Genomic DNA, 8,651 nt, shown 5'->3' with positions numbered 1-8,651 from the left:
TTGTGGCCTGTCCCGTTGCGGAGCACAGGCTCCGGACGCGCAGGCCCAGCGGCCATGGCTCATGGGCCCAGCCGCTCTGCGGCATGTGGGATCTTCCCGGACCAGGGCAGGAACCCGTGTCCCCTGCATCAGTAGGCGGACTCTCAACCACTGTGCCACCAGGGAAGCCCAGGTGGATACTATTAACATCAAGGAAATTTGAGGCCCTAACCCCATGGCTGGGGCCAGAATTTGGACCCAGGTCTGGCTGACTTCAGAGCCTACACTGTTCACCACGATTCTAAGGGCTTGAATTACTCTTTCTAAACTGAATAGTGCCTTTTTTAGGCACTGTTTCTCCATTTTATGTAAATTAGAAACATTCTATATGGTTTGTAGTTCAGAGAATATTTTAGTTTTGCAGTTTTATCACTGATCACTGATTTTAGAAAACGATGTTTTAAAAAACTGGTAGGCAGTTCCATACTATATTAAACTTCAGATTTTATTAGGTATTTTCCTTAACTACTGGAATTAAATCTAGTTGTGATTCACAGTTTGATTTAGAGCAGGGCTGGCTGACCCCCTGATTTTGTAAATGCCTTTTTATTAGGACATAGCCATACCCATTTGTTTCCGTATTATCCGTGGCTTCTCGGGGCTCTACAGCAGCAGAGCTGAGTGGCTGTAACAGAGGGGGCCCACAAAGCTGAAAATACTTTCTTGGACCTTTAAGGAAAAGTTTGCTGACCTCTGATCTAGGGCATGAATTATTTTGTTTAAAATTACTCTAGGGACTTCCCTGGTGGTCCAGTGATTAAGACTCCATGGTCCCAATGCAGGGGGCCTGGGTTTGATCCCTGGTCAGGGAACTAGATCCCACATGCATGCCACAACCAAAAGATCCTGCATGCCGCATCGAAGATCCCACACGTGGCAACGAAGATCCCGCATGCCTCAACTAAGACCCGGCGCAGCCAAATAAATAAATGAATATTTTTTTTAAAAGTCTATAAAACTACTCTAGTGAAACTCAGGGTATTTTGGAGAAAATACTAATAAGTTGATTTGACTCAAAAAACTGAAAATTTCTAAGTCTCAAGAGAGCGGGGGCTACTCTTCGTTGTGGTGTGCAGGCTTCTCATTGTGGTGGCTTCTCGTTGCGGAGCACGGGCTTCAGTAGTTGTGGCATGCGGACTCAGTAGTTGTGGCTCTCGGGCTCTAGAGCGCAGGCTCAGTACTTGTGGCACATGGGCTTAGGTGCTCCGTGGCATGTGGGATCTTCCCGGACCAGGGCTCAAACCCGTGTTCCCTGCATTGGCAGGCGGATTCTTATTTTTATTTTTATTTATTTATTTTTATTTTATTTTTTTGTGTTACGCGGGCCTCTCACTGTTGTGGCCTCTCCCGTTGCGGAGCACAGGCTCCGGACGCGCAGGCTCAGCGGCCATGGCTCACGGGCCCAGCCGCTCCGCGACATGTGGGATCTTCCCGGACCGGGGCACGAACCCGTGTTCCCTGCATCGGCAGGCGGACTCTCAACCACTGCGCCACCAGGGAAGCCCCGGCAGGCGGATTCTTAACCACTGCACCACCAGGGGAGCCCAAGGACATTCTGTCAATACAATTTCAAATGAAGACTTTTTGAATGAAGTCCACAAGTTGTCAGGCATTTTGCTGGTGGCCAGATGTTAACTCTACTCCTGCATCTCCTCACTGACCACGTCTGTCCTTTGCAGTAAGACAGGAAGACATTTACCCCTCAGGTCCCTGGTTGTAGCAGTAACGCACCTGCAGGGGACTTCAGAGTTCTCCTCTTGCAACTCTAAGGTGTAAAGGACAAGGTGGAGTGAAGCCCGGATCCTCTGAGCAGGGGAGCTGCCCCTCAGGCCCTCATCCTCTGGAGCAGCCCCAGCTGGAAACCGTCTGGCTACCTGGCAGCTGGTGAGAAGCTCAACCGGCTATTCCGGGGCAGAAACAGATGCTCAGGCAAACAGCCAGAAACTTTTATTTCCTTCTCTGCCAAAGATGATTCCTTGGCAAGGCCCAACTTTTTCAAGCGGGTGGGGCTTCCCGTTCGTCTGTGGTCGGTCTAGAGCGGCGCCGTACTCTCAGTCCCTGTGGGTCCTTGTGACTCAGAGTGTGGTCCTCCTCCCGGCTTCTGCGTCCCCTGCCGGCATGTGAGCGTTTCAGTCCTTGAGTCAGAATGTGCCCATAGCAGGATGCCCAGGTGGCGCCTGTGAACACAGTTTGAAGAGCATGGCTCTAGCTCCCCACCTCATTCTCAGTCAGCTGTGCATTTAACCCTGTGAGCAAGTACAGAACCAGATGCTGTGAATTTGGGTTTGGATGCTGTGAACTTGAGATTGGATGTCTGAACTCGCTGCATTTTTGTCTGTGTCCTGACCCCCATCTAAGCGCTCTTCCCCTCCTGCCCTCTTGCCTGAGGTCCTCCGCCTTTCTCCCCCGCCCCTGCCTCTCGGTGTGTCTCTGCGCTCAGCTCAGTCCCTGCAGACAGCGGGCACATCCTGACTCCTCCCGGGCTCCGGCGCTCTGCCTCCCCGCTCCCTGTCCTGTCCTTCACAGCTAAGCTTCTTGAAAGGGCAGGTGTCTTCTCCTTCCTTTTTTAAAAATAATTATTATTTATTTAATTGGTCGCGTCGGGTCTTAGTTGCGGCTCAAGGGCCTCTTAGAGGTTGTGGCATGCATGTGGGATCTAGCTCCCGGACCAGGTATTGAACCCAGGCCCCCTGCATTGTGAGCGTGGAGTATTAACCACTGCACCACCAGGGAAGTCCCAGGGCAGGTGTTCTTAATGTTATTGATTCCCTTTTTTTTTCTCAGCCTGCTTCGTTGTAACTTTTGTTTCCTACCTTTGTCATTGGAACTTTTCTTACCGAAGTGATTGGATGATCCCCCCCCACCCCCACCCCAGCACACAGATCTCATGAGCACTTTCTTTACTCTTCGCTGATCCCACTGTATCGTTTGACACTGTGGGTCTCTCTCCTTGAAGCCCTTTCCTTTTTTGGCTTCTGTGACACTCGACCCCAGTTCAACCTCTTAACCCCTCTGCCTGCTCCTTCGTCCTCTGGCTCCTGGTGCTGGTGTTTCCTGGGGTTCGTTCTTTTTTTTTGCGATACGCGGGCCTCTCACTGTTGTGGCCTCTCCCGCTGCGGAGCACAGGCTCCGGACGCGCAGGCTCAGCGGCCGTGGCTCACGGGCCCAGCCGCTCTGCGGCATGTGGGATCTTCCCGGACCGGGGCACGAACCCGTGTCCCCTGCATCGGCAGGTGGACTCTCAACCACTGCGCCACCAGGGAAGCCCCTGGGGTTTGTTCTTGATTTTCGTGTTTCTTCACCACGTAAGGGGTCTCCAGCTCCCCCAGCTCTGGCCTTGGTCATTAACTTCTTTTTGTTGTCTGATGACATTACCTTTCACCTAATCGTGGAATCCAGGTAGCCTGGAGGCTATTGCATGTCGTCCTCTGTTCTCCCTAACCCACCTCAGGAATCTCCATGTCCTGGCTGTTCTGGTTATGCTTTCATACTTGTCACAGTTTTGTGCGCATTGCCCTCTGACCGAGCACTTCTAGAACTTTACCTACAAAATATAACCAGAAAATGTGCAGCAATGCTTATTGGAGCATTTTGTCCTCATGCCTCATTGGGAATGAATTGATTAAATTGTAGTACATTCATACTATGCAGCTTGTGCTTAAAAAAAGAATGACATTATTTTGTGGGTTCTGGTGTTTAAAAACGTCCATAAAACATCGTGTGAGTGAAGGAAGTCAAAATTATAGAACAGGGCTTCCCTGGTGGCGCAGTGGTTGAGAGTCCGCCTGCCGATGCAGGGGACACGGGTTCGTGCCCCGGTCCGGGAAGATCCCACGTGCTGCGGAGCGGCTGGGCCTCTGAGCCACGGCTGCCGAGCCTGCGCGTCCGGAGCCTGTGCTCCGCAACGGGAGAGGCCACAACAGTGAGAGGCCCTCGTACTGCAAAAAAAAACAAAACAAAACAAAAAAATATATAGAACAATATGTTTGTAACCTATTAATTTAATAGGTTTACAATTTAAATAAAATTGTGTGTATGTATAACTTGATATGGATAATATAGAATCATATATATTTGTACATCATATATAATCATATATAGTACATATAATATATAATATATCTCTGTGACATTTTGTGTTTGTATAGAGGCTTATATGGGCGTAACAAGAGGTATAAAAGGAACTGCACCAGTATATCATATTACATTAATGTATGTATTAATATGTGACGGTTTGTACATTTATATGTATAGGCTAATACGGACAAAGCGAGGGGGAGTGATGTAAGGGAATTTTGATTTATTTTTGTTTGCCCTGTTTTTATAGGGCAAACATCGACATTATATCATCGACAATTTTGTTTTATTTTTTTACTGTTTCTTTAACTCTCTCTTCTTTTCCCCTCACACCCCTACAACACCCCTTCTTCTAACCACCATTTTCACGGAAAAATAGCATGAGGCTTCTTCCTCCTGCGTTTACAGCAGAGCTTAATAAATTGTCACGATTGCAAGGTATTCCCAGCTGATACTGATGAGGCAGGTACAGAAATAAACTAATGGGTTATTTCCTGTAAAGAAATGTGTTATCCAAGCATAAAAGCACTTCTCTGTGGTAAAGTAGATTTAGACTTTTCAAGTCTGCTAAGATAGAAGTTGAGGGGTGGAGGAAGATAAAGAATAAAATAATTAAATTATAAAACTAAACTATAAACAGCTATAGGATTGGTTTTTTTTTTTGTTTTTTTTAGATCGTGCAATAAGTGTTTTTAATTAAGATATTTTTAAATTTTATATTGGAGTCGAGTTGATTTACAGTGTTGTGTTAACTTCAGGTGTATAGCAAAGTGATTCATTTATACAAATACATATATCCATTCTTCTTTAGATTCTTGTCCTATATAGGTTATTACAGAATACTGAGAAGAGTTCCCTGTGCTATACAGTAGGTCCTTGTTGATAACCTATACATATATTTTTTCAGAGATTATTTAATTAATTAATTAATTTTTTTAACATCTTTACTGGGGTATAATTGCTTTACAATGGTGTGTTAGTTTCTGCTTTATAACAAAGTGAATCAGTTATACATATACATGTTCCCATCTCTCTTCCCTCTTGCGTCTCCCTCCCTTCCACCCTCCCTATCCCACCCCTCCAGGCGGTCACAAAGCAACGAGCTGATCTCCCTGTGCTATGCGGCTGCTTCCCACTAGCTATCTACCTTACGTTTGGTAGTGTATATATTTCCATGCCTCTCTCTCGCTTTGTCACAGCTCACCCTTCCCCCTCCCCATATCAAGTCCGTTCTCCAGTAGGTCTGTCTTACCCCTAGGTTCTTCATGACATTTTTTTCCCTTAAATTCCATGTATGTGTTAGCATACGGTATTTGTCTTGCTCTTTCTGACTTACTTCACTCTGTATGACAGACTCTAGGTCTATCCACCTCATTACAAATAGCTCAATTTCGTTTCTTTTTATGGCTGAGTAATATTCCATTGTATATATGTGCCACATCTTCTTTATCCATTCATCCGATGATGGACACTTAGGTTGTTTCCATCTCCGGGCTATTGTAAATAGAGCTGCAATGAACATTTTGGTACATGACTCTTTTTGAATTATGGTTTTCTCAGGGTATATGCCCAGTAGTGGGATTGCTGGGTCATATGGTAGTTCTATTTGTAGTTTTTTAAGGAACCTCCATACTGTTCTCCATAGTGGCTGTACCAATTCACATTCCCACCAGCAGTGCAGGAGTGTTCCCTTTTCTCCACACCCTCTCCAGCATTTATTGTTTCTAGATTTTTTGATGATGGCCATTCTGACTGGTGTGAGATGATATCTCATTGTAGTTTTGATTTGCATTTCTCTAATGATTAATGATGTTGAGCATTCTTTCATGTGTTTGTTGGCAGTCTGTATATCTTCTTTGGAGAAATGTCTATTTAGGTCTTCTGCCCATTTTTGGATTGGGTTGTTTGTTTTTTTGTTATTGAGCTGCATGAGCTGCCTGTAAATTTTAGAGATTAATCCTTTGTCAGTTGATTCATTTGCAAATATTTTCTCCCATTCTGAGGGTTGTCTTTTGGTCTTGTTTATGGTTTCCTTTGCTGTGCAAAAGCTTTGAAGTTTCATTAGGTCCCATTTGTTTATTTTTGTTTTTATTTCCATTACTCTAGGAGATGGGTCAAGAAGGATCTTGCTGTGATTTATGTCATAGAGTGTTCTGCCTATGTTTTCCTCTAAGAGTTTGATAGTTTCTGGCCTTACATTTAGGTCTTTAATCCATTTTGAGCTTATTTTTGTGTATGGTGTTAGGGAGTGATCTAATCTCATACTTTTACATGTACCTGTCCAGTTTTCCCAGCACCACTTACTGAAGAGACTGTCCTTTCTCCACTGTACACTCCTGCCTCCTTTATCAAAGATAAGGTGACCGTATGTGCGTGGGTTTATCTCTGGGCTTTCTATCCTGTTGCATTGATCTATCTTTCGGTTTTTGTGCCAGTACCATAATGTCTTGATTACTGTAGCTTTGTAGTATAGTCTGAAGTCAGGGAGCCTGATTCCTCCAGCTCCGTTTTTCGTTCTCAAGATTGCTTTGGCTATTCGGGGTCTTTTGTGTTTCCATACAAATTGTCAAAGTTTTTGTTCTAGTTCTGTGAAAAATGCCAGTGGTAGTTTGATAGGGATTGCATTGAATCTGTAGATTGCTTTGGGTAGTAGAGCCATTTTCGCAATATTGCTCCTTCCAGTCCAAGAACATGGTATATATCTCTCCATCTATTTGTATCATCTTTAATTTCTTTCATCAGTGTCTTATAATTTTCTGCATACAGGTCTTTTGTCTCCTTAGGTAGGTGTTTATTCTTTTTGTTGCAGTGGTAAATGGGAGTGTTTCCTTGATTTCACTTTCAGATTTTTCATCATTAGTGTATAGGAATGCCAGAGATGTCTGTGCATTAATTTTGTATCCTGCTACTTTACCAAATTCATTGATTAGCTCTAGCAGTTTTCTGGTAGCGTCTTTAGGATTCTCTGTGTATAGTATCATGTCATCTGCAAACAGTGGCAGCTTTACTGCTTCTTCTCCGATTTGGATTCCTTTTATTTCCTTTTCTTCTCTGATTGCTGTGGCTAAAACTTCCAAAACTATGTTGAATAAGAGTGGTGAGAGTGGGCAACCTTGTCTTGTTCCTGACCTTAGTGGAAGTGCTTTCAGTTTTTCACCATTGAGGACGATGTTGGCTGTGGGTTTGTCATATATGGCCTTTATTATGTTGAGGAAGGTTCCCTCTGTGCCTACTTTCTGCTTGGTTTTTGTCATAAATGGGTGTTGAATTTTGTCGAAAGCTTTCTCTGCCTCTATTGAGATGATCATATGGTTTTTCTCTTTCAGTTTGTTAATATGGTTTATCACAGTGATTGTTTTGCGTATATTGAAGTATCCTTGAATTCCTGGAATAAACCCAGGAATAAATTACACCTGTATATCATATTACAACAGTGTATGTATTAATATGTGATGGTTTGTACATTTATATGTATAGGCTAATAAGGACAAAGCGAGGGGGATTGATGTAAGGGAATTTTGATTTCTTTATTTTTGCTTTGCCTATTTTTATAAGCATAATTGCATCATCTACAAGTTTTGAGAGGAAATCATAGTTTCATCTCCGTGTGGTCTTCTGTCTGTAGCTGTGCTTCGTAGCATCGCGTTAGATGTTAGATATCATTGGCGTGTTCCTGTCAGCATGTTCTTTTATTTCCTCGCTATGTTAAATTGTAGCTGTGCTTTTTGGGGTGACGGGGCCAAGAAAATAAGAGAACGTTTGTGGGAAAAACATACCCATTGTGTAATGGAAAAATTGAAGATATAATTTTATAGATGCCTGCTCCGTCTTCTTCATCTGCTTTACCTCCGTCTGGGCTCAGGTCCGCGTCGCCTCCCACCTTAGTGACCTCTGGGTCGGTTGGTTTGAGGCAGGAAACATTGACCGAGGGCCTGCTCTGTGCCGGGCACAGGGTTGGGCTGGAGATGGAAAGGCAAGGAAGCCGCGGTGCCTTCAGGCCTTCTGTCCATTTAGGGAGACGCGCAGATGGTGGCCCTGCGTGGGCGACGGGGAGAGAGTATATACCCAAAGGGGCCCGCGGTCCGACCTGGCCATTCGGGCCAGGTGCCATGGAAGACAGCTACCTAGGCCGAGACTTGGGTGGAGGTGGGACTCAGCCCGGCGATGGCACGTGGGAGGAGCATTCCTGGGGGCAGAGGGAATGGTGTGAGCGGGGAGGGAACAGAAACGGCAGCATTGCACACGGAAGCCGATCACCAGCAGCTGTTGCTGGCGTGCGCGGGGGCCTGGGCAGGGCCAGGGGCACGCTCGGGAGCTCAGGCCTCGCGCGGCCGGGCATAGGGAACCCCCAAGGCTGTCACGCAGAAGGGGTTGTAGGTCTCTTTGGTGATGGCATGGTGGGGCAGGTGAGTGGATTTTAGGGTTCGAGCACAGAGGCAGGAGCTCGATTTGGAAGCTCCAATGGGAGGGCCTAACCTAAGCAGGAGCAGTGTTTGCAGGCGTGGGGAGGAGGCCTGGGTTCAGCAGGGATTTTT

General features: G+C 45.5%; 1 protein-coding gene across 3 annotated transcripts in view; it reads left to right on the top strand.

Moving 5' to 3' along the window:
* The window catches only part of FDFT1 (farnesyl-diphosphate farnesyltransferase 1), a 37,290-nt gene that overhangs the window by 27,405 nt on the left and 1,234 nt on the right, over positions 1 to 8,651 (top strand). The window lies entirely within an intron of this gene.

The sequence above is a fragment of the Lipotes vexillifer genome, unplaced genomic scaffold, assembly GCF_000442215.2.
Source record: "Lipotes vexillifer unplaced genomic scaffold, Lipotes_vexillifer_v1.1 scaffold770, whole genome shotgun sequence".
NCBI classification, from domain to species: Eukaryota; Metazoa; Chordata; class Mammalia; order Artiodactyla; family Lipotidae; genus Lipotes; species Lipotes vexillifer.
Note: the sequence above shows the minus strand (reverse complement) of the source record. Positions and strands in the feature narration are given on the sequence as shown.